Below are 27,120 nucleotides of genomic sequence, written 5' to 3'. Positions count from 1 at the left end.
CAAGATCTAGTTGTGGGGTGATAACTCCCATAATTTTGGAAGTAGTGATAAGCATGAGTAATATTTTGAGGTACCTATACCTCAAGTATAATGTGATATGAAAATATCTGTGAGTTCTGCTGATGACAAAGTGACAAGTACTGCTAAAATTACTGTGGTTTGTTGCCTAAATATATCATTGAAATGTTAAATTTCAGTTAAAGAAGACATAATTTTTTCCCAACCAAGTTCACCTTAGACCCATGGTTAAGAACCCCTGAGTAAGTCAGTCTGTCTGGTGGCCATCAGCATCTCATCTACCTGCATGTGGGTGATACACACACTACTGCGTGCCCTGTACTCTCAATACTAGAATCAGGCAGCATCTTACTGGCATCCATAAAGGACACTTCCCAGAGAGTTTATGTTATGAAAGATCAGAAGCAAAAAGTACAAATAACATTGTTGACCTCAATATCAATATTTTTCTGTAGCCTCCAGTTCCAAATACTAGTTGAGTGTGGATGGCCACTCCAACCCAGGTTTTCTCATTTCCTCCTGATACTTGGGCCAGAATCATAAGCTCTACAATTTCACCTGTACTTGTTTTTCTCCCACATTTTAGAAACTTAGTCCAACTTTCCATTCTTCTCACTATTACTCAGCAGGGTGGAACATATATAGCTGAGATGAGACTAAACATGCAGTTGGAGGACCACACTCCAGCTCAGACCTCTTGCTGTGGATAATAATGTAAAGCCCGCTGACCACTCTGCAAACATTCAGCATCCACCATTCAGTATTGTGTCCTGGATAGCAGATCCAGAATTCCTTTGAGGGCTCTGCCAGTTAGGGCACACTCTCCCCCAGTCACTCTCCCGGAGACTCATGGGCTTGTTTTTTATCCTCTAAAACATCAATTTATTTTTGACTTTAGGTCTTTAACATGAGTTCTTTCCTCTCCCTGAAATGTTTTTCCCTTTCTCTCTTCCCAGGGCTCATTCCTCTTCCTGACTGCTATATCAGACCACTATATCTATGCATTTCCATTTAATCCCTACCTTAATATTCAATTTATTTTTCACAACTGGCCACAGGTTATAATTATTTTATGTATTTGCTTGCATTTTTGTCTTTATCCTCCATTAGAGGCTAAACTTCTTCTTTTATTTTTTGAAAAAAAATTAAAAACCTTTATTATACATTGTAGCTACAATAATCATAACAGTATGGTATTGACATAAAGATAGACAAATGGATCAGTGGGAAGAAGATGGATTCTGGGAATAGACCCACACATATATGGACAAGTGATTTTAAACAAAGATGCAAAACTGGAGAATCCATATAGGAATATTCATATGTAAATAAAATCACCCAAGATGTAGCATAAACTTAAATATATAACCTAAAACAATAAAACTTTTAGAATAAAAATGTAGGAGACAATCATGACCTTGAATTAGACACATGTATTTTAAACATGGTAACAAAGGGAGCATTCATAATAGAATATATTGATAAATTGATCTTCATTGATTTAAAACTTCTGCTCTTTGTAAGACATCACTAAAAGAAATAAAAGACAAGGGATGTATGTTTCCATAATGTGTACGATGCACATCACCAGGGGATTGGACATTTCGGGGGGGGGGAGGGAGGGGGCAGGAGCAATATTTGTAACCCTAATAATATTTGTACCTCCATAATATGATGAAATAAAAATCATGTTCTAATATAAAAATAAAAAAAAGAAATAAAAGACAAGCCACAGACTAGCAGAAAATACTTGCATATCAATAAAACTGATAGAAGACGATTATACACAATATACAAAGAATTATATATTGTTTATAAACTGAATAATAAGAAAACAACTTGATTTAAAAATGGACAAAATATTTAAACCACTATACAAAAAGATATACATATGGCAAATAAAGAGAAAGATGCTGAAATAAACAAATAAGCAAAGGGAAAGATGTTCAAAATCATTGGTTATTTTCCAATATTTGATACTACTATACACCTATTAGAATAGCTAAAATTAAAAAGATAAGGTAAAAAATGTTTGCAAAAATGAGAAGAAACTAAACCTCTCATAAATTGCTGGTACAAATGTAAAATGTTTCAACAACTTAGGAAAATAGTTTGTAGTTTCTTAAAAAGTTAAACATCCACCTATAATATGATCCTGCTATTTCTTTACTGAAAGCATATGATCCTAAGACAACTTGTACATGACTGTTCAGAACAACTTTATCTATAATAGCCCCAAACTAGAAACTACATACATGCCTTTTAACCCGTGAATGTACAAACACATTGTGTGTCAGCCATACAAAATTATGGTTCATGGCAAAAAAAACAAAAATAAACTATTGATAAGTGAAACCACACCAATGTATCTCAAATTCACTTTTTTTTTAACATTTTGGTTACATTGTATATCTTTGTAGAGGCTAAACTTCTTAAGGGCAGGAACTGTGCCTGACGCGTCACCTCTGTACTCCAGCAGCAAAACCATGTTTGGCATGCAGCAGGCACTTAATGAAAATGTGGGTTAGTGGCTTAATCAGTAATGAACATTCCCTTTTATAACATGCAGCTCTTTATTCTGTAATGTACACCCTAAGCTCCCATGCCAAAGCAGTCATGGAAGGTAGTGAACAAGGTGAAATATTAGACAGCGTATATTCAAAAGCATCCTTCTATCGTATGGACCAGAAGTGGTACCCCATTGGCCTAGTCTGATTGTCACCTATTAATCCACCTGCCACAATTCACTCTACTTTGCCAGAATCTAACAACAACTGGTCTTTATAATTCTGTGCCTACTTGTCTTATTCCAGGAAGGATGGTGGTATGCAGCACAGAGTTATTTAACCTCTGGAATCATGGAGTTTGGCACCCCAATGATGTTCCAATCCTGGCTGGCTAGGAGCTCCTTCTGGCAAACTCTCTCATCTCAGTGTTATAGTGTCAGTCAGATTTGGGGTAGTAGTCACCTTCCTGGAATTCACTTCCTTTGCAAGCCATTCATTCATCCAACAAATGATTAATGAGAATTGTACTCAGTCATAGGCCTGTTAGTATGGGCTGGGAAGAGAAAGACAAATAAAGCATGCCCTCAAGTGGCTCAAGACTGACAAGTAAACCAATTAACAACTCATGCAAGATAAGTTTCTACTTTTACACTGACAGAAGCAGAGAGCATTATCTTGGCTCCTTTGGAACTACTTTCTAAAACATCCATAAAACTGTTTAAATGAACCAACATGGTAAGAGCACCCACAGATATGATAGTGTGGGGGTATATATATATGTGTACATTCACATTTGCTGTCTCTCACAAGATCCTGAAAGTATCAAATAAAAAATGAATCTCCCTCCCAGGGGCACATGAACCAGACTTTCCCATTCAACATAACCACTGTTGCTTTAAGGGAATGTCTGGAGCCGCTGCACTGCCCAGCCCAGTAAGCACAATGGAACATTTTCCTTGGGATTACCTCACTCCTACTGACCCACACAGGAAATAATTATTTTGGTAGTCGCCAGTAAACAGTGAAACACACTTACTTGAAAAATAAGCTCTTTTTGACCCTGCAAGACAGTGGTTTCACAAGTACAGCTGAACCTAGTTTCCATCCAAATTCAACAATTTTGTGCATAAATAGTGCCTTATTCTTGGATGATGGGTTCCCAAATCCAGACCACATTTCAGATTTCTGCCAAAATGCCATAGCAAACAGTGGTTTCCTTGTATTTCTGGCTAAAGAAGAATGTAGCATCAAAGAAATCTTAGATTTCTTTCCTAAGATATGGAAATCCCATAGATGCCCTAGCAACAAATTCAAACATTGCAGTCATGTCTGAGAAAGTGCTCCTGCTCTTTCAGACTTCGATCATGGGGTGGGTGTGCCAGAGAAATATGGCAACGTTTAGAGAAGTGACAGTTTGGGGTAGGATTTTTGAATCTAAGTGAAAAGTCTAGATCTCCACTCCCTATTCTAGCTGAGGCCTAACATCATAGGCCTCTTTCTCTAGGTCGTCCCCAAAAGGCAAAACCCTAAATGAAAGCTGCAGAGCATCCATATTCTCCAAGGAATATGTCTCTGAGAGAAGTAAGGCTACCTGTTGAAAACAGATAAGTTGGAGTGATGAGGCAATGTTCTCAACTAAAACTGACTCTGCTCTACTGAAATCCAAAGTCACTGACTTAGAATAAAGACTTGACTGCTTGGACAGAGACCCAAAATAATAGTTTAAACACATGGTTTTTCCTGTCTCATCCAACAATCTGGAATTAGGCAGTCCAGGCCTGGTATGGCAGGTGGAGGGCCAGAAAGTCAGGTGCCTTCTGTCATGTAGCTCTGCCATCCTTTGACCCATATGGGTTCAGGACCCACATGGCCTGCCCCTTCCTTTTAAGGGAACAGCCCAGAAATGACACCACTTCTGATTATATCCTATTAGCCAAAACTTAGTCATATGACTGAAAGAGCTTCATGGCTGTTCCCAGCTACATATTTGGAATTCTGTTACTATGGGAAAAAAGAGAATTGATATTGGGGGAGAGCCAGTAGTTTGCCACAGTTGTCAACTTTCACATTATTCCTTTGAATCATAGATAAGACATAGCCTCATTTCCTGCAAAAGAGCAGTGTGCCTGCCTCCAAAACTGCTGCATTTTTCAGACCACCTGTGCCAGCATGATACCTGGTATGCCTAAGCAATGCAAAGCCGTGAGAGTAGAGCTATTAACACAGTGCCTGTGCACCTCAGAGAATGCCTGACCAGATCACTAAGCAGGGCTGTCCCTCCTCCTGGGAAATCCCCTTGAAGATGGCTCTGCTTGAGTCTGAGAGTGTTACCTTTTTCCTACAGACCAAAGGCTCTGCTCTGAAGACTGTAAGATTCAGAAGTTATCCCCTGGTTGCGAGGATCGCCTCATCTTACTTTGTCTTTTCTACAGCCCCGATAGGAAAATGATCTAGTAGTAAGTCAGGCACTCAAAGCTCCCAGAAAGCTTCAACTTTGGAAAGGAGGGAGGATTTCTCCAACCCTGAAACCCCAAAAGATTAACCTAGCACAAGAAAGGTGCAACATGTCAACTTGGGACTTCTATGTAAATTTCTGTGGTGACTCCAAACAACAGGTTATGTTTAGAGGAGACTTGGGAGTCATTGATCCAGCCCTCTTTTGTGGTCATTTTGGAATGAGACTCATTGATTTCTAAAGGTATAGAGAATTCCTGAGCAGGGACTTCCCCGAGATTTTCATTCATTAAGGAGGAAAGAACGAGGGGCTCTGGTCTGAACGGATTAGAATCCCACCTGGTGTTTACACCAATCTGCAGGATGTGCTTAATATCCTGGCATGAATAGACCATCACTTGGCGGCAGCAGACAGCACCTGTTTACAGTGTCTCGTCTGGTCAGATAAACTTGATGATACTCTAATATCAAATCATATGAAAAACCGAAGGGTATGGATGTTCAATATCTTACAAATAAGCTGAGGGATGAATCTAGGCCAAACTGAAACAATTTCTCCCTAGAGGGAATGAAACATAGAAGTGAATTTGTTTTCTGTGTTATTAGCAGAAATGATATAGTTGTGATATATTACTACTAAATTATGATTAAGTCATAGCAAAAAAAGTATTCAAGGTTAGAAATACTAATTCTACTTTATGAAGAAACAAAATCATCTTCATTTGACATAGATCTACAAACTATAGAAACGTTGAGACTTAAGCACTCTCACAGCTGATTTTAGTGATTATATATAACACATGTGTTGTGGCTAATATATAATGTAGCTCTCACACACACTTATAGTATAGGACCATAAAATCTTAACAATGATTTTAATTACAAGACTATTCCAAATTCCAACTGAGTTCCCCGGTGAGGGAACATTAGGACATCCTCTTCCTGTTTCCGCTTGTCCAAAAGCTGGAACAAAACTCTTGGAGGGGGTCCAGGATGTCAGGAAGAAATTATTTTAAGTGTTGTTATGTTTGGGAGGCGCAGGAGGGCAACAAGAACTGACCTCTATATCTGAATCCATGTATAGTAATAATAAAACATGTCCTAAAAAGACTCTGCTATGATAATTTCTGGCAGTAGGCAAGGGAAATTTCACAAATGTCCTACACAGAGACCTGTTTAGTCACTCCTTCCTCTGCTCCCTGAGCTCGTTGCACATCCCTCCATTAGCACTTACCTCATTACACTGCAATTATTTGATCACAGGCCTGTCTCCAGCACTGACCCGTGACATGGCAAAGAGCTAAGAAGACTAACTCTAGAGCCAAACTGCCCAGATCTGAATCGTAGCTCTGCCACTAATTTAGTTCTGTGACTTTAAACAAGTCCCTTAACTTGACCAAGCCTCAGTGTCTCCACCTGTAAAATAAAGTTGGTAATAGCATCTGCCTGATATGGTGGCTGTGAACATGTCATAATGAATGAAAAACACATCCCACCTTCAGGAGTATCTTCAAGACCAGTTGGCTGTTCCTTGGTATCCCTATCTAGAGATAAATCTTGCCCCATCCATCTTTGTATTCCCAGCCTCCATAGCATACCTACCTCCTGAAAGTAGGTAAGTTGCATGAACCAATGAATGAGAAATGTGGTGGAGAAAAGGAATTCCCCTCCAATGCCCTTAATTCGTTTTGCTCCAAAGCAGCAGAAAGACTTCTCTGCCCAGTGAGATTGTGAAGAATAAGTAGGTATGCGAGGCCCAGCCCACACATCTCCCCCTTGAGCATACGCTGGCCTCCTAGAGCACCTAGCAGACTCTCTGCTTCCAGCGTTGCCCTGGTGCACAGGCTACCCCTCTCCTCCCTCTCTTCCTCTGGGTAACAAATTGCCCACAGAAAGCAAATATTCTGCACTTTCCTTCAGGAACAGGCTCTTCCTCACATGGTTTGTTGCCATCTGAGACTGGGTAGAAAAGACTGATGAATTCTAGGGCCAGTAGGTAGGGTCATAGGTCCTCACACTAAACTGTTCCCTCCAGCCTACTCTGACCAATCATAAGCATGATAGTTTGGCTTCCTCCCACCAGACATCTGGATTGCTTCCAGTATGTTCTATTTATTGAGCCCTACCCAAAACTCCAATAGTGACGAAGTAACAGAAAAAAATTTTTTCAGATTTTTAATTTTTCAGAATCTTAGTAAAGTGCTACTCTTAGGAGGAACTGAAAATACGTGGATTTCTGGGGGATTTGACAGTCAAAACAAAGCCAGGCATGGTGGCTCATGCCTGTAGTCCCAGTGACTTAGGAGGCTGAGTCAGGAGGATTGCTTGAGCCCGGGATTTCGAGGCTGCAGTGAGCTATGATAGCACCACTCCACTCCAGCCTGGGTGACAGAGTGAGAACCCATATCTTAAATTAAAAAGTAGGGTGCTGGATGTTCTCTTTTTCCTTGGCTTTCCTCTTCCTTGCTGTGCCTCAGGAGTTGGCCACCTTGGACTGCATCATCTGGGCTCTCTTGCCTTCTGGCTTCCAGCTGGGTTCCAGCAACTGGAAGAGATTCAAGGATGGGAAGAGAAAAAGACCAGAGTATTTACTCTGTCTACTCTTTTCCTGGCTGGCTAGATTTTGGCAGTGGTTGCTTTCCTCTACTATGGCAGCATCTCCTGTTGGATGCCCCTCTCCCATGGCTACAGCTCTTTCTGGACTCTCTACCACCACTCACTCCCTCTGTCCTAGGAGCAGGCACAGCTTCCCAACATTGCTAGTCCCCTAGGTGCTTCGTCATCTTAGTTACTTGAACCCTGCCCACACCCCTATAAAGAGTCCCTTTGTCGAAGTCTCTTCCTCTTCAAGGAAAACCTTTAGTGTGCCGTCTCCTTCCCACCAGGCCCCTGATTGAAACAAGCGATGAAGACTAAGAGGAAGACCCTTTTGGAGATGGACACATTGGACATACATAGCCTGGTTTCAAAAACATTTGTCATCCAAGGAAACTACCCTTATTCTGATTACATCTCACCTAGCAACTTCTTGATAACTTGGCTTTCCATGCTGTTCTGGCTAAAGAGACCCTGGTCAAACTGTCCCTATATACAAGTTCTTGTGATAGTTCAATCTCTCTTCTCAAATCAAAGAATAGTAAATGGAAAGTCAAAAAGAAGTAGAAGTGGCAGAATGAACTCAGTTTACTTTTAAGTTCTATGAGGAAAAAATCATAAATTTGAAGGGGTGACATTCTAAGATAAAGAGTTCTACAATCTGGGTTCAAAGATGAAGAATCTGAGGTTTACCAGGCACAAGCTTCTGAGAATATAGCCTCTAAGTGAGCTTGGGTACAGACTCCATTTTCTAATTTTCTTTCTTTCTTCCTTTTTTTTTTTTTTTTTTTTTTTTTTGAGATAGGCTCTCGCTCTGTTGCTCAGGCTAGAGTGCAGTGGCATCATCATAGCTCACTGCAACCTCAAGCTCTTGGGCTTAAGCAATCCTCCTGCCTCAGCCTTCTGAGTAGCTGGAACTACAGGTGTGCACCACCATGCCTGGATAATTTTTCTATGTTTTGTAGAGATGGAGTCTTGCTCTTGCTCAGGCTGGTCTAGAACTCCTGACCACAAGGGATCCTCCTGCCTCAGCCTCCCAAATTGCTAGGATTACAAGCATGGGCCACCGCAGCTGGCCTATTTTCCAATTTTCTAATCTATTTCCATCTGCCCTTTTATATTTTCATGTGCTTGACTATTTACCCATGTTGACAAACGTAGGCAATTTCTCTCAGCCTAAAACTTATGTGCGAGAATAAATTCTTGCTCAAAGGATAACATCAGTAAAGATTAGCCTTTTAGAATTCAGAGAATTCTAAAAGGCAATAGCTAAACAATAATTACTTTTCTATTGAAAAAGCAAAAGGAAAAAAATCCTTAGTCTAGCATTCCAATCCTTTCACAATACAAAGCTGCCATACCTCATAAACTCACTGACGTCAAAAACACACCATGCTTCTTCCTGCCATTTGGCCTTTGTTCATTCTACGACCCACAGCCTGAAACACCCTCCCCTGTCCTGTCTGTCTATCGCACCTGACCCTTCAGCCTTCAACTTCCAGATGCACTCCCCATCCCCCCACCACACCTTTCCCAACCTCGGCAGCGCGCCATGTTTTCTGTCCTCGAAGCACCTCTGGCACTTACTGGCTTGGCATGACACTATATTCTTGGAGCCATTTCAGCTCTCCCTCCAACCCTATTCCTGGGGTGGTACTTGGAGATTTCAATATCCTTCCAATAGCCTAGCCTCTCATGTCCCTTCATTCACATTTATTGAGTTGTTCTCTACAATACTTCAGCCACCCATCTTTCTCTTACCATTAACTGAACCCCCTCCATACTTTTAACTTAAAGCATTCCTTCCTGATGGGAAGGTCACTAGTCAGCAAAATAAATAAATAAATAAATAAATAAATAAATAAATAAATAAATAAATAAATAAATGAAAAATATAATGTTAAAAAAATAAAATAAAATAAAGCATTCCTGTCTGTAATCACAATCTCTGATTTGGGATGACTCTATTACCCTAATGCCCTCTAGTCAATAAGCCTACCATCTTTTCACTCTCACACACTTTGTGTTCTCATTTTCCTCTTTATCTAGCTTAAAGCCCAATATTCATCACTGTATTCATTAACCTATATACACCTTTAATTCCCTGTACCTTTTCTACCTTGTTCATACCCCTCTGGCAAAATCTTAAGCCTGGCTAAATCCAAAGCTCTACCTACTCCCTTGCCTGTACTTGAACTTGGCTGGGGACAAGCGTACAACCACTTTATTCTCAATTTAAATTGTGACTTTCCTTATTGACTCCTTCTAAAGCTTTCAACTTGGTTTTTGTAGAAATAATCTTCTTCCTTTTTCATTCGTAGGTTTACCTGCTAGTTCATTAAATAAATAATAACTAAGTACAATAACAGATGTAACTGATATAAACATGTTTGGGAACAAACCAAGCTTACTCTTGGTTAGCATAAAACTCAGCTGAAGAGGACAGAAGCATAGGGTATAACAGTGAGTAGCTTACCAGCCTAGAGTGCTCAAAATGCCATGGGCCTCAGCTGGGATATATACTACAGAAGATGTGGAGAACCTCTGTCAATCTGGAAGTGGATTAAGGGAAAGTCAGTTCAGAGAATGTCTATTGTACATATATGCATGAAAACTATAGATTCTGTAAATAAGATCCTGTAAATAAACAAAAAGGATTTACCTCCTACCACTTCTTTATTTCCAATATAAGCAGTCTGTTTGGGCCTATATTTCTTATATTTATAGTATAGCTATTGAGTAGACTATCAATTTGCTTCAAGCTCCTCTGTCATTTAGTAACCATGCTACTATTTTGGCTTCATTCCATAATGGTCATTTCCTAGTTAACGTTCTAACATAAATATCAAGTTCTTTAAGATTAAATAGCTTCATGGCTGGGTGTGGTAGCTTATTCCTGTAATTCCAGCCCTTTGGGAGGCTGAGGCAGGAGGATCGCTTGAGCTCAGGAGTTCAAGGTTACAGTGAGCTATGATCAGGCCATGGCACTGCAGCCTGGATGACAGAGAGGAAGGAAGGGAGGGAGGGAAAGAGGGAGGGAAGGGGAGGGATTGGTTAAGTAGCTTCACCCAGAAGTTAATTATCTCTTCTACAAACACTAAGATACCATTAAGGGCAATGTTTCTCAATCATTTGTTTTCATTATCACCCTCCCACTACAGGACATTTTCAGACATTTTTTCTTAATTGCCCTCATAACATTTTATATCATAGATATACTGGATATTTTTTTATGTGCTGTATGTATATATATCTATGCTTTATATATTAAAAAGTAAGATTACGGCCGGGTGTGGTGGCTCACACCTGTTATCCTAGCACTCTGGGAGGCTGAGACGGGCGGATTGCTCGAGGTCAGGAGTTCGAAACCAGCCTGAGCAAGACCCCATCTCTACTAAAAATAGAAAGAAATTAATTTACCAACGAAAAATATATATACAAAAAATTAGCTGGGCATGGTGGCACATGCCTGTAGTCCCGGCTACTCAGGAGGCTGAGGCAGTAGGATCACTTGAGCCCTGGAGATTGAGGTTGCTGTGAGCTAGGCTGATGCCACGGCACTCACTCTAGCCTGAGCAACAGAGTGAGACTCTGTCTCAAAAAAAAAAAAAATTTAAAAATAAATAAAAAGTAAGATTACACACACATACACACACAACAAATTTCCACCTCCTTGGAGGTGATAGCGTCTCTGTTGAGAACGCGTGACTCACGGCATGTGAAGTGCATCCTATATGTGATTCTCATTTGGCTGCTGACAAATGAGATTTGTTATCTCAGATTTGTTATCTGCAGCTGACAAGACAAACGCAAATGGGACACTCCTTTGGGGAGGTGGTCTACTTTAATGGCGAAGCTGTCAGTAGTGTCCCATACTTCTTCTATCTGTTCATTTCTTCTATTCTGTCTTTCTTAACTTGCTGACTTCACTCTTACCAACTCAGCTCTCATTTTTTTATCAAAATGGTGAACAACTCAACACCAGACTAAGACTAAAGAGATCATATTTTTATCATCAAAAATAGTACAATATTAAGCAACAGTAGCAAATAAGCTTTCCCTTTCAGATTATTGGCAGTTTCTTTGACCTGTGAACTAAAATATCTGTGAATATTAATATCCAGTGTTATTGCATCATTCCATGCACCTCTCATCTTCACACTTATTCACAGTCAATATGTATTAATATCATTTATTTTAGCAGCACAGCTCAGAGGACCACATGATAGCATTCAGAAAAAAAAAGAAAAGGAAGAAAAGAAAATAAGAAAAAGGTAGAAAGAAAAGAAAAGAATTCTGGTGGGGAAGAGGATCCTGATTTTAAATCCAAAAATTCTAAAGAGAACTATGAAACTTCAGTGTAATAGTAGCGTATTATCCTACCATAATAAGGAGGTCAGTTTGCTCCTCCAATGTTCACCTTTTAATACTGAAAAGTTGTTTTTAAGTTATTTTCTTAGATCTGGAGCCAGAAAAAAAATACATTCTGTTCTGTGTATAATTATTTCATGAGCTTCTACAAGTAGTCTTCCTGACATTTGGAGGGCAGTGCAAATTACTGCTGCTCTTACTTTCTGCCTCTGTATCTGTCTGTCTTCTCAGGTTCTTAGTATGCAGGAATATGCACCCCTGATTATAGATGCTGGTAATTTTTTAAAGCTCCAAATCTTCCATGCAAAATTGGATTCTAACTCACTAGATAGTATCAAGACAACTGAAAATCAACTTTGGGGAAAATCAGGAGTACCACTAATAATTAACTGCTGTTAACCAAAAAAATGAGTTTTGCCATTGGACCAAGCCAGGCAGCTAATATATCTAAAATGAATGTCAATTCATTTCCTTTTCCCTATATAAATTAACTATCTTGAGTTTAAAAACTTTATTATTGCAGGAGGAAGGGAGGGAAGATAGGAAGAAAATACAAGAGATACATTTCTTATAAGCATCAAAAAAAATCTGGCAGAACTTCAAATTTTCCTGCCATTTTCAGGAAAAACTTTTTATTTCAATATTTTTACCTACACTGTTTTTTTTAATAGAATTCGAAATTAAGTAGCCGAGTGATTTATTTATGTGATATCTTTCTTACCCCATCAGACTGTACACTCCACAAGAGCCAGTGCCTTGTCTGCTTTGCTCTTTATTGCATCCAGTGACAGACCTGTATATGGCAGATGCTCAATGCATTTATGTTGAAGGATTGGATAGATCAGATGGGAACGAAGAAAATTTTGAAATGACACTTTTCTCAATGCAAAATGATGCTGTGAAAACATCTATTATTTACTCGTCCATCTTGATTCTTTATTTACTCATCCTAGAGCTATGTTGTGCCTGAACAGAGACTGTTAAGACATAGTCTCTGACCTTAAGGGACCCACAATCTATAAGGGAGACAGACATAAACCAATAAATCATAATACAGTGAGGTACGAGAAATAAATATCTATGCAAGGGGGAGAGAGAGTGGGTAGCAATCCAACTGTCTCTTGTCGAAATCAGAATTGTATCTTGGGCCAAGCGACCATCCAAGGGTAGAAAAAATAAATGATTTAGAACTGGGTTTTTGTTTTGTTTTTGTTTTGTAACAGGACTATTAAAAATAAAGCCAAACTAAACTGGGGACTTTGTCCATCTAACCCCACTCAGATCTTAGTTTAAATATCACTCCATCAGAGAAATCCCCTCTGAACCCTCTCCACACACAGAGTTAGGTCCCCTCTGTGCCCTTTCGCTAACTGCGAAGTTCATGAGACCACAGAACATGTCTGTCTAGTCTACCAACTATTATATCTCCAGAGCCTAGAACTATCTCTGGCACATAGTAGTTGCTCAATAAATGTTTGGTGAATAAAGTCCCCCTTGTAATGTATTTATTTTTCTCTTTTCAAACCAATTTACTTCATTTTTCCATTCTATAAATATAAAAAATACTTCCCCTCTCTCAATAATGTTTTTGCCTTTTCCTTCAAGATGGTTGTTTCTCTAATGTTTCCAGGCATTATCATCCAATAACTGGAAGTAAATTGCATTTTAGGCAACTGCGCCCAGTAGGGAATTGGACCTGAAGAGATACCTAAGGCTGCTTCCTCCATCCCTGCTAGGTATACCCCCCAAAACTGGACCTATTTGTAGACTCCCAGAATAGTTTCCCCTGGGGTTTCTCCACACCTCACATGCACACAATTTCCAAATATGCATGGAAAAAGGGAGACTTTCTTTTGGAGAGTAAAGATTAATGTTCTTAAGGGAACCATGAAAGGTCAACATTCACTTTCTGCACCTGAAATTCTTACCCTCTGCTTTCACTATAGAGAGGAAGAGGAGAAGATCCTGGTTTAAGGCTTCACACGCTCCTGATATTTGGAAACAGAAATTTAGGAAGAACTCTGAAAAGCCTCCAGTCCTAAGGCACCAAGGTCCAAGGCCAATGGATCCTGTGTTTTGTGCTTCCCCAGGCCATCTGGCAGCCAGAGAGAGATATTTTAAGTCATGGCAAGGCATGTGGCAACCTCAAAAACCACACCCTTTGAATGTCAGCCTCCTCTGCCAGTGTGGGGCAAGTCTGGGGTGGGCAAGAAACAAAGGCTGTGCTGTGGGGATATCAACCCCACTGCAACACTGTTAACTTTACAAACACACACACAATTAGTATAAGTTTCTTATTCTTTTATTTACTAAATATTCTGCTGAAAGCTGGTAAAGTCAGTCAAATTTGGATGTTTCCAAATGTCCAGATGTGTCCTAGATACAGCCTAGATGTCAGGAAGAGACTTGAATTGATTTAAATATGGGGTATTTTTTTTTCACTGTAGAAATGTCTCTTCTGAATTATACCCAGTCTTTCACATGACCTTGGAAGAAATAGGGAAATATAATTAGTGAGGAGGGATAATACTGGTCCCCATAAATATTGGCTAAAAGTAGGCATAGGATTAGAGAAAAAAGTTTCTAAGTTTCTCTTAATAACATCCTTCTCGCTCTCTCTCTTTCTCTCTCTTACACACACAATGAAAATGATTACTAAAAGAAAAATATGGTAATATTTGAAGTATATTAAATATATATTTGCTGTTTTCATTGCAATAGATAAGATGTTATATCATTGTATACCAATTGTAATAACTGGTATAACTGGAATCTCTTGGAATTTTCTATTGGTTCCTGTTTCTTCTAGAAATAGGTGTTTCTCTTAGTTTCCTTATGTTAAAGTAACTCAAATCTAGGGGAGGAGTACCACTTTGTTAGGTCCTGAGTTCACAGCAGAAGGTAGAGCATCCCTGGATGACCTTGGGTCCCAGTGCCAGTTCTGTCACACATTATTCACCTGAAAAATAGACCTAAGTTCCCACCACCAAAAAAAAAAAAAAAAAGATATGTATGTGAGGTAATGCATATGTCAATCAGCTTGATTTAGCTATTCTACAACAAATGCATATATCAAAACATGTTGTACACCATAAACATATACAATTTTTATTTGTCAATTAATTAAAGTAGACAAAAGAATATCTCTAAGGTTCGTGCTCATGCCAGTGTCCCACAATTCTGCAGTCCCCTACAATTATCTTGGAGGCAAATCAGAGGGCCCTGGGTCAACGATCTGCCTAAATCAACCACGCAGCTATTTCCTCACTGGAGTTTTATGGTTTTCTCTTAAAATTTATGGCCTAATAAAACCTGCTGTTTTGTATTTTGGTTTTTTGTTTGTTGTTTGTTTGTTTGTTTGCACAGGGATGGGTGGTAAGCCAATGGGGAGCAATAAACACTGGGAATACAACAGTTAATGTTTCAGAAATGATTATTTGCAAGTCATCAGCTCAGAAAATATGGTTGAAGCCAGAAATTTCAGTGAAATCACCCTGGGGAGATAGAGTGAGAAAAGAAATAAGACTGAGGACTGATCCCGCTTTGTTAATGGGAAGGGGGTGGGCATGATAAGGGAAATCCCAGAAGGAGCTTGAAGAGGAGAATCAATATAGGTAGAAAGAAAACTATGGTGCTGTGAAAGAAACCAAGGGGATCGACTGCTTTCAGGAATCAGTACTCAACAAAGCCAAAGCTTTCCATAAGTCAAGTAGGACAGGATTAGGAAGTAATCATTAACTATAACACAATGGAGCTGCTATTAGCCATGGACATCTCCATGGGTGGTGGCAGCAGAAGATACAGGGCAAGTGGCTTGAGAAGTACATGAGAGCCAAAGCTGCAGACTGAGCTGGTATTTATCCCCCCTCTCCAGTAGGAATACTCAAACAGTAGTGCAAAAATGTGCACTATATAGCTGAGCTTAGTCAGAGAAGGAAAGTAAATTACAATTGCAATTACAAGCAACTGCAATTGATGCTGTGGTGGCCTGAGGGTAGAGAGCCTAGTCCCCGGGGCTGAAGTTGAGAGTGTTAGGACAAGAGACATGGCCTAGATCCCTCGGAAAGAGAGGAGGTGAAACTAAGACCACCACACATTATCCAGGATCTGGATAATAATGCACTGTCCAGTCTACTAAAATTGATCTAGAACTGTGCTCTCCAATATGGTAGCCACAAGCCATACATGACTATTTAAATCTAAATTGATTAAATAAAATTTAAAATTCAATTTCTCAGTTACACATTTCAAGTACTCGATAACCACATGTGGGATACTGAGTCCCAGTGGGTACCATGTTGGACAGCAGAGATGTAGAACACTTTCATCATCACAGAAAGTTCTATTGGACAATACTGATCTAGAAAATCTCTGGCCACCATCACAAAGTAGCAACAAGGAGATGTGCTGTCTGCCTCAATCTTTGGATGAAGATGAAAAAACTGTCCCAGAGAGAAACTGATACACCAAGCATGCATCCCTTCCAGGTGTGAGGTCCAAATTTGTAATACCCTATGTGTGGGAATCCCAAGCCAAAAAATCTAACACTTAAGAGTCCCAACAGAAGCAAGTGCTGAACTCAGTAAGATGCATCCACAAAACACTCCATAGTACACATTCACAACCCGAGACATATAGGATTCCACAGAATAAGCAATCCCATCTAAAAATGAGCGAATGATCAACAAGCACAAACCACAGAAAGAGTTTCAACAGGCGCTTCACAAGACTAGAACTCTCAGGCACTGTTGGTGCGAATGTAAATTGTGTAACTCCCCAGCAGAAACGGACACATGAACATGTACCCAAGAGCACATGCCCAGAAATGAGTACAAAAGACATGTACAAGATCTTTATAGTAGATTATTCATAATAGACAAACTGAAAATAACTTACATGTCCATCAATAGAAGAATGGATAAATAATGTACATATTCACATAATGGAATATTTTATAACAATGGGAATAAACAAACTACTGCTGCGTCCAGACACGTGGATGAATCTCACAAAAACAATGTTGAGGGGAAGCAGCCAAACATAAGAGTCCATATAAAGTTCAAAACAGACAAAACTAACCATAACTGAAGTTAGGATAATGATTACTTTTTGGTGGGGTAGTGACTGAAAAAGGGCATAAATGGGGCTTCTGGAGTACTGGTAATATTCTACTTCTTCATCTGTGTGGTTGTTACATGGGTCATATTCCCCTTTTTAAATGTTTCAAGTTGTATAGTCATAAATTGTGCACTTCTCTCTCTATATATATAAAACTAAAAATTTACTTAAATAATGATGACTAATTGGGGGATTAAAAACAAGATGGAACTAAGACAGCAATAACATGGAATATGGGATGGGCATGTCAGAGTTCAAGTATTCTATAGTGTTAATATTGTTCTGCGGAAGAATAGAAAATTTATTAATGTTAGGCCTTGTTAAGTATCTTAAAATTTTTAAGGTAACCAAAAAAGAATGGCAAAATGTGTATTTTGACATAAAGAGAAGAAAAAACATTTCTAAAGAAAAATTAATTCATGCTAAAAAAGTGGAAAAAACACAAAAACAAAATCTCTTTCAAAGGGTAACATAAATATACCCAAATAAATCAGTAATCACAGTAAACATAAATAAATTAAACTAACCAAATTAAAAAACAGTTATACTCAGATTAGAATAAAAACAAAACTAATGTAACCACAGGTGACTTACAAGAAACATACCTGAACAGAGTAACACACGTTTAAAGTGAAAGGATAAGGATGTCTAGTCAGACGTTGGGTTGATCTAGGGTTGAGGACCTGGTGGGTAGGACTACAATGGAAGGACAAAGGGTCAGGAAAGTAAAATAAAATGGTGAGAGAGTGGTCCAAGGAATGGGTCACAAGTCTAGGTTGGCTTGTAAGGAAATGACACCAGAAGATTGCTTATAGGGAGAAAATGGAACAGTTGAGGGAATGGGACAGTCAAATAATTGACAGTTTAGTGGGATCACCCACAGCAGGTATGGTAACACTGAAAGCAAAGGAACAGTTTTGGGTCCCATCAAATTTAAATTTAGATCTAAAAAGGCCATTAGGTCTTTGTTTTATCTTGTCCAACTCTCCTTACTATAAATAATCCAAAGGGCTCCGCAAGATGTAAAGAAAATAATTCACAGTAATGTCCTCCAAATGATAACTGTTGGACTGATAACTGTTGAAGTGATCAGTCTTTAAACTACAGTCAGCCTTGAACTCTATTGTAGAATTGTGCATATGGGGCAACAGAAAAACCAGTCATCTGGTCAACAACCAAAATCTCATTGGCTCTTGAGGTAATCAGGGCACAGAAATCTAAAACATAGCTAAGCGAACATTGACCTTTCAAGTAACAAAGTGTAACACACACTTCCTTTGGTAAAGTTCATTTCTGTTTTTCTGCATTATACATCACTGATTTGAGAGAAAATAACCCTTACAATGTTTTCAAGGTACATTAAGTGGAAACTTTAGTTCTAGGTTCAGTCCAGTACAAACATGGCTATAAAGAGCCTTCATCTACCAAAATCCTTTTAATTTTTAAAGTCTGAGCCCACATGCCACGTTTTCCTTAAGCCTTCTCCAACTTCCTCAGGCAGAATGTGTCACTGTTTCCTTCCCTCTTCACATCAGTAGTATGGTAAATATATCAGTTATTCCATTCTGCCTATAGTATAATTATTTCTATAGATCCTCATCTCTCTCAAAATTTATAAACATCCTGGGGACAAGAACTACTCTTAATCTCACTCCCCAAATATGGCCCTCTATCCTGTATAGAAGAAGGGGCAATACATTTTGAATATAGACAGTTGTTCCATTTCCAGGATATGTAAGTATGATTTTGTTCCATGAGCATTTCACTTTTCTACTTTAAACTGAATAAGCTGCTTAGCCTAATAATATCAGGCTGACACAGGAGAACGATTGATCTTCCAGAACATACTGCCAACATATCTCTATTCAAAAGAGCTAGAATACCAACAAGCCTAGGAAGATTTAGTTCAGTATATTTTGGTATTGCATCTTTCTAACGTTTGCTTTAATTAGGAACAAGGTTCACCTCTCAACTTTTTTTTAATGATTTGCTGCAAATAAACCCTTTGAGGAGTCATATTACCCATGCTATCATCCAAGTGTTTCTGTACCAACCTCCCCGTTAAGTCCATGAAAAGCATCCATTATCCTAGTATATTTATTTCTTATGGCAAAGGCTATCAAAACATGGGCTAGTGTTCACTATGCCTAATGAGAACCTTACTAAAACACTTTCCTCTCTTTTCTACCTTCATCCCAGAGGGAGGATGTCTAGTCGAAAGCCAAAATCTCATTGGCTTTCAGGGCAATCCTTGTCAGGGGTCCCAGGTTAGGGTTAGATGGTTACTAAGCTGTGGCAGGCTTAGATAATGCAAAGCCCATACAAGTGCATTAGTGCCCATTATTGTCAAAAATTAATATTAAATGTGTTTAGGCATCAAAACTATAATCTATGAGTCAGAATCCAAGTCTTAAGCCTCTGATTCCTGTTCTCTGTAGCATAGCAAGATAATTTACTCTCCAAGAAAACAATCTTCTGTTTTCTAGACCAGTGGTTTTCAAAATATGAGGTTCCAAGATCAACAGCATTAGCATCGCTTAGGAGCTTGTTAGAAATGCAAATTCTCAGCCTCATGGTCCACCTACCTACGGAGAAGCTCCAGGTGTGGGGTCCAGCCACCATGTCTTAACAAGCCTTCCAGGGGATTCTGCTGCATAGTAAGGTTTGAGAACCATGACTCTAGACTAGACCAAACTATGGTCTGTGGACCAGGGTGTTTGCCTCCCCTGGGAGCTTGTTAGAAATGCAAAATCTCAGGCACCACCCTAGACCTACTGAATCTGAAACTACAGTTTAAGATGATTGCCTGGTGATTTGTATTTACATTAAAATTTGAGATGGCCCTAAAAATGTGTAATGGCCATTGGAAACCAGGAAGGGAAGAAGGTGGAAGGGGAGAGAGGAATAAAAATCTACCTATTGTGTACAATGTACAGTATCCTGGTGACAGGTACACTGAAAGCCCTGACTTCAGCATGATACAATTCATCCATGTAACAAAAAACACTTGTACATCCTAAATTTTTTGAAATAAAATAATCTTTCTAAAAAATTCTAAGAAATCTTACTATTAAGAAATATACAATAAACCTTAATTCTATGAAACATAAAAATTAAAATAAAGTTTGAAAGGCATGATCAAAGATGAAATTTAAGAAAGTTAATAATCTGAATAAATAAATTGAAAAAATATGTCCCTGAAATTTACAATGCAGCCCTTTGTAACTTCCTCATTTAATTCTCTCAATAACCCGTATATCAGGTATTGTCCTAACCTCCATCTTACATATGAGACACGAGAGTGGATAATTGACTGGATGTCACAAAGCCAGCACACAGAAGAACCAGGATTTGAACCCAGGCAGTTTGTGAAATGTAGACTCTTAGCCACCACCTGTAACAAGTTATTCTAATTGTAACTGCAGTGGGGTCTTCCTCCCCTCTTTTCCCATCACACTGCTTCTAAAGAAGCAACGTCATTCATCAGTAACCAATTAAGCCTTTTCCTAAAACTAAAAATAATATATATCTATTCTAGTTGAACCAATATTTATTGAGATCTATTTTATAACAGGCAAGACTGAACTGGTGGAGTTTACAGTGTTAGGTTAATAAGCGTAGATGCTTAATAAATATTTGCTGAACCCATGAATCAGTGAATAATTTTATTATACTATGCTCAGTGATACAGGAGCAGAAATGACACACCTGTGTACATTCTGGGGACTCAGACATTTCCTGTAAATGATGACCGTTGAGCTAAACCCATAAAGAAAGGAAGTGTCAACCAGACAAAGAATAAGGGAAAGAGGATTCCAGGCATTCTAAAGAGCTGGGACCTTATCTGAGGACTATGAAAAATCACTAACATATTTAAGGGAGCAATACAGATACTCAAATAGATATGTGTGAGCACATATATATCAATACATAAACATACACAAAAAATCAAAATATCGAGAATGGATCCCCCAAAGCCATCAGAATTTCAAGTCTAAAACGAACCAGCAGGATTTAGATTATTAGTGATTATATTCTGTCAGAGTATGTGAATGTATGGTTTGTAATTGAGGTCTTACCTCACTATACATGGGAGAAAGGACTTAGTAGCCTATTCACCTGCCCAACTGACAGCACCAAAGAGCTGAAGAGACCAGGCCCGGATACCTTTAGAAAATAATGTGAAGCCCCTCCCTTAGCTTCAGTATCAACTCTTACAGTTACAGAAAATAGGAGCAGGAGAGCTGAATTTGAGTGACACACCAATTTTCTTTTTGACACTTAAGTGACACTCCATTAAGACGTCTGCTCTTGAGTATTCCCCAGAAAGTGAAATTCCTCTCCTCCTCAGCTTCATGCACACTATTTAAAAAAAAAAAAAAAAACAGATTTCCTTGGAATTTTTATTAATAATTATACACATCCAGGCAATAATTTCTATGCCTTAGTGTCTGTAAAATGTAAATGCAAAAAAAAATCTTTTTTCTTTCTCCTATTTTTGCTTACATTTTACTTTATCTCCAAAGAATTCAAAATGTATTGAATAGATTAAGTAACAGTATTTAGGGAGGTGGGGTTACTTGTATCATCTGTTTTAGGCTTCAAAGTATTTCCTCATCAAAGAAACCAAATTTTGTTAAGTTCTTTATTAGAGCTCCAGGATTAAAGATTTTTCCCATGAGGTGTCTTATAAAGCACAAATGGTTCAAAAGAAAAATGCTTTGGTTCTTAGTCGCCCAAACCAAAGTTCAGGCTCTTAGGCTTCCTCTTCAATAGGGAGTGTTGGAATCTGTGATGTCCTGGGCCGCACAGCTGGGATTTCAGGGACAATGTTTCTTCCATGTCCAGACGCTATCATGAACTTGGGATCCTCAAAGAGAGACGTGACCCAAGAGAGCAGGGTCACTCATAGGTCCAGCAGGGATCAAAGCAGTCCTCCTCCTGAGAAGCACCCTCAACTCTCAGCCCGTCCTTACAGAATGTCATCAACAGTCTGCCCACGGGCGGGAGGAAAAAAGGCAAAGGGTGTGTGGGGGGTGGCTGCTCACTTCCTGCCAAGACATGAAAGCAACTCAAGAATGTCCAACCACCTCCAACAGCCTTGTTTGCCCTTAGACTTTTTTCACCTACGTTTTGGCATTTCCAGTCAAAAAAATAATTGGTAACCCAAATATTTTAATAAAACATTTTCTAGGGCAGACTCATAGTGTTGGAACTACCTTAAAACAAACCTAGATAGCTATGAGAAACCCCATTTCAGTTGTTCCTTACATAAAGACTTGGTTCGAAGATCAATTCTTGAGATTCTTTTCTCTTTTTTTTTGGTCATAAAAGCATGAAGAGCATTAAAGAGAATTTTGATGAATAAATGTTTAAATTATTTATAAATTTCTACCATTTCAATACAAGTAATAAATATTGTAATATTACTGCAGACTTAATTATATGAGCAAGTAAATATTTATATACACAGTTATGGGTCTATTTTTGAAACTACTTGCATGAAATGTTTTTCTATTTTACAAAGTACTAATGCCAAATAAAGCTTAAAACACATGCAGAGGTCATGCCTATATTACACTAGAATTATTCATTTCCATTACCCACAAATTTAACAAGTGTGTGATAAATGTCATCTGCTTGGTTTGCCACCCTTTAGAAAACCATGAATATACATTTGGTTTTTACCTCTTAGCAATTCAACATTTCTTTGTCATATCAAAAAGTAGGTTATTAAAGAGACTAATTTACTCACATATAGTCTTTTAAATGCTTTTGACCTTTAAGGTAAGAAGTTTAAAAATGACCACTGCCATACCACATCAAGTGGCTAATCATTTACTGTGATATCTTGTCTCTGTGAGTACACCCCAAATATGGACTGTGTGAACCACAGTTGGCCCCAACAATGGCAAAAGATAAATGTTCCTCTACTATTTCAGAAGAAAAAGAAGTGCAGTTCCCCCTACTAAAGGCAAATCCCTCCTTATATGCTCTCAAGCCTACCTTCTCCCATCTCTTCTGGGAGCTTCTCAACCGGCCCTTATTCCATCCCCGCCCTCATCTATTCATCCTCACAAATGCCAAAATCATATCCATGTCTTCTCTCAATCCTCAGATACTATTTCATCTCTCTCTTTTTTCTCTTTATAAAATCTCTTGGAATCTACTCTCTCTGCCTCTACTTCCTCATTGATGCCCACTCAATGCTTGAAATGAAAATCCCATAATTATAGATCAAAACATTCTATTCACATCATCCTCTTAATAATCAAATCCACCAGACCTCTCCCAGTCCTCATTCCCATCAGCTTCTCTTCCTATCTGAAACTGGCACCTCAAACCACTCTTAGGAATCTCCTTTGCACTGTCCACCACATTTCCTTATCTGACTCTAGTTTCTTCTTCTTTCTATCTCCCTTGCAGACTCCACTTTGTCTTCTTTTCCTAGGAGTAAAGGAATTGTGCATGGATATTCCCCTGGGCTTCTCATCTCTCTGGGCCTCATTCCTTTAAAGATCCTTTGTAGTCAAAAGATGCCCAAATGTGCCAATTCTGTCCTGAACTCCAGGTCCACATTTCTTATTGCCTGCTAGAGATCTCCACTCACATGCATCTCACACCCGCTATGTCCAAACTCCACTTAACTTTCCTACCAAGACTGTTTCTCTTTCCCAAACACTAGGAGAAAAATCTACGGGTAATCTTCAATCATCTTCCCTTTCCTAACTCCCACGTTTAGTTACTATGTCCTGTATATTCCTCTTACACATACATTCCCACTATCGCCATTGCCTTCTGTCTGGATTGTTCCAAAAGCCAAGAGACAGATCTATGTATCCAGTCCCTTTCTTTCCTGACCCCTAATATACCTAAGCACTGCTTTCAAAGTAACTTGAAAATATGGTTCTTTGTGGTGTCACTCCCCTATAAAATGAAACCCAAATACCTTAACATGTTATTCATGCCCCTACAAAATAGCCTGTTATTGCACCTGCTCATGAATCCCCTACTATAATAACACTGCACACTTCACCCACCGGAATACCACTTTGCAATTGTCCATGGCTGTTACTCCTGCCTGAAATGGTCTTCTCCACCTCTCAAACCTCTTCCACCCACTAAAATTAAGGAGTATTGCAAATTCTGCTTCTTCTCTGAAGCCTTCCCTGTTCTCTTGGCAATTTCTCCTTTTGCTATCAGATTTAGAACTCAGTGTCATCAAGGTAAAGAAATATCTTTAGTAAGCTTACAAGTGTGTGTAGAGATTCTATTTTGTGCCAAATACCATATTCAGGATAGAGAGAATACACAGTCCCTGCTTTCTGGAAACTTCTGCATGTGGGGAAGAAAGAATGCTTAGCATGCTAAATTGCAGCCGTGTGTGTGCTGGAGAAGCTCACGGAGGCACAGGGAAGGAGCACTGAGCCCAGCCGGGGACCCAGGATGACTTTCTGGAGGAGCAACCCCAGAGCTGAGCCTGGAAGGAAGGCTGATTGTGCAGACAGAGATGGGTGTGAAGAGCATTTCAGGAGTAGAGAATCACACATGGAAAGACAGAGGAGACCATGTCTCATTTCAGGAATTCAGGCAAACCAGTTGCCTGAATGAAGTGCACTGGGGAAATAGGACACGAAGCTGGAGAGGCAGCGGGCATATTGCAAAGAGCCTTGAGTGCCCATATCAGTTATCTATCATCACAGCGATGCCAGATTTAAAAATCATCCCAAACTATAGCTTAAAACAATAGTCATTTATTCTTGTTCATAGTCTCTGTGTCAGCTGGGTGGCTTCTCTGGCCTGAACTGGGCTCACTTGGGCATCTATCGTCAGAGTGAGCACTGGGGAGGCACATCTGCTGATTTTGGATGAGCTGTCTCACATGTGTGGGACTCAGCTAGCTGGGACTAGGTTTAGGATGGCCTTGAATCTTCTCCACATGTCTCCCACATCTGCAGTAGGTTAGCCTGGACATGTTCTCATGACAAGGAGGAGATGAAAAGAAGAACACACCCCATTATGCAAGAGGGCATATGTTTTACAAGCCTCTGCTTGTATCATGTTTACTAACATGACATGGGCCAAAGCAAATCACATGGATAAGCCCAGAGTCAGAATGGGAAGGAAGTTGAAGGCACAGGGCAAAGGCTATAAAAACTAGGAGGGGCCATTAATGCAATCAATCTACCATCATGTTCTATAAAGGAATTTGCATTTTATACTTATACACAAGCTGTTATTCCTATTGATTATACTTGATTAGACTATTGATTATACTCTTGAGCACAGGGACTGTATTTTATTCATGACTATATCCCCCATAGCAGTTAGCATAATATAATAATATATAAAAATAGACAATAAATTTTAATAGAATATAACTGAATCCCTAGTTTATACAATAATTTATTATATATACACCAGCTCTGAATTTTGTAAGCCCCTTTCAAATATATTTATATGTTCAATCTCTATCATCCTTGGAGTGCATATTTCTATGTATTTTGTATCTGCTAGGCAAAATAATAATTCCTATTCACTGCCTGCATACCACCTCCTTTAAGCTTAGGAAGGCTAATTCTATTTTTTTTTTCTTGATAATCCTTATTGTCAGCCAGGCTAATTCTAATGTTGAAAGGAATGGTGAACAAATTTGTGGGCTTTTTCTTCCAGTCACTCATAATTTTGCAAATTTCAAACTAGACCCCACCCTTCCAGTAAAAGGACTTCAAACTTCTTGCCCTGCCCCCCAGCTGTTTAAACAAAGATTTTTCTTCTCCCTACCCTCCTCTCTACTCTACTCTCTTTCTTTAGGAGGCGCAATGCAGAGCTGCTTTCAGGATTCCAGAGGAAATGCTTTGGTTTGGTTTGAGGTTTTCCAAATGTCATTACAGACTTGAGGCACCAAATGCGTAGGTTACACCAAAGCAGTTTATAATTATGCACTGAGCAACAAGCCACCTAAATCCCTGTTCTGTGCACATCCTGCCTCCTGTGTCCTCATGCCTGTCCCCACAATCTACCCCCAGTCCTCGTCTAGAAATGCTGCCCAGGAAAATGGCCTTTTGTTGGGCATCAAGTGGCAAATACTTTGGAGTCATCTTTGACTCTTTCATTCCATGCTCCATATTCAATCTAGCAGCAAATCAGGTCAAGTGTATCTTCAAAATATGTCCAGAGTCTGACCACTTTGCATCCCGGCCACCACCATCACCCTGGTCCAGACCACCATGATCTCTCACATACATAAGCAAAATAGCCTCCTGCCCACTGTCACGCCCACCATGTCAACAGCAGCCAAAGTGAGAGCCTGATCATGTTGCTCCTCTGCCCAAGACTCTCCCCTTGCGCAGAACGAGAGCCACATGTCACAGTGGTCTATGAGGACCAACACATTTCCCCCACCCCCAGCTCATCACCCCCAGGTGCCTTCTCAGCTCACTGTGATCCAGCCATGGTGGTCCTCTTGCTGCTGTTGACCGTGCAGATCTGGCTGCCCCCACCGGGGGTCTTCGTCTTTGATCTTCTTCAGCCTGGACTAGGTTGCTGCAGACACCCACAGGACTCATTAGTTCTCTGTTCAAATGTCGCCTCACAGAAGCCCTTGCCCAACCTCCCAGTATGAATTAGCACTCGTGGCTCCCTCCCTGCCGCACTCTCCATTTGCTCCCTATCTGACATCTTATAGATTTATTTGTATACTTGTCTATCACATGCCCCCCCCCACTAACACGTAAGCTCAGCAACAGCAGGAACCTACCTGTCTTGTTCACTGTTTTATCCCCAGAGACAAGAATAGAGGCTTAGTGGAGGGTGGACTATCCACACACGTGTGAATCAGGCAGGCAGCTTTGCCCCACCCACATGGCACGGAAGCCTTAGGCACAGGCTGACTCTGAATGAGATTTGCTGGGTTTTATTCATCCCTTCTCTTTTTGGTCCACTCCTCAAAACTGCTCAGGATTTACTTCTGCCTATGATACTAAGAAACTTGAGGAAAATGAATTCTGCAGTATTTAAAAGGGATCAACTTTAGATATTTACTTTAAGAAAAATG

The 27,120-nt window shown here is 39.5% G+C and overlaps 1 long non-coding RNA gene across 1 annotated transcript; it reads right to left on the bottom strand.

Annotated features, from left to right (window-relative positions):
* Positions 1-7,128: 7,128 nt before the first annotated feature.
* On the bottom strand, positions 7,129-26,896 carry LOC142872378 (uncharacterized). Its single transcript, XR_012920607.1, has 4 exons — positions 26,824-26,896; positions 26,506-26,609; positions 10,051-10,126; positions 7,129-7,524 (listed from the first exon to the last, which is right to left on the bottom strand). It is a non-coding gene; the product is annotated as an uncharacterized LOC142872378 (long non-coding RNA).
* Positions 26,897-27,120: the final 224 nt, after the last annotated feature.

Source organism: Microcebus murinus, chromosome 8, assembly GCF_040939455.1.
Source record: "Microcebus murinus isolate Inina chromosome 8, M.murinus_Inina_mat1.0, whole genome shotgun sequence".
NCBI classification, from domain to species: domain Eukaryota; kingdom Metazoa; phylum Chordata; class Mammalia; order Primates; family Cheirogaleidae; genus Microcebus; species Microcebus murinus.
The sequence above is the reverse complement of the archived record's forward strand: the minus strand, read 5'-3'. Positions and strand labels throughout refer to the sequence as shown.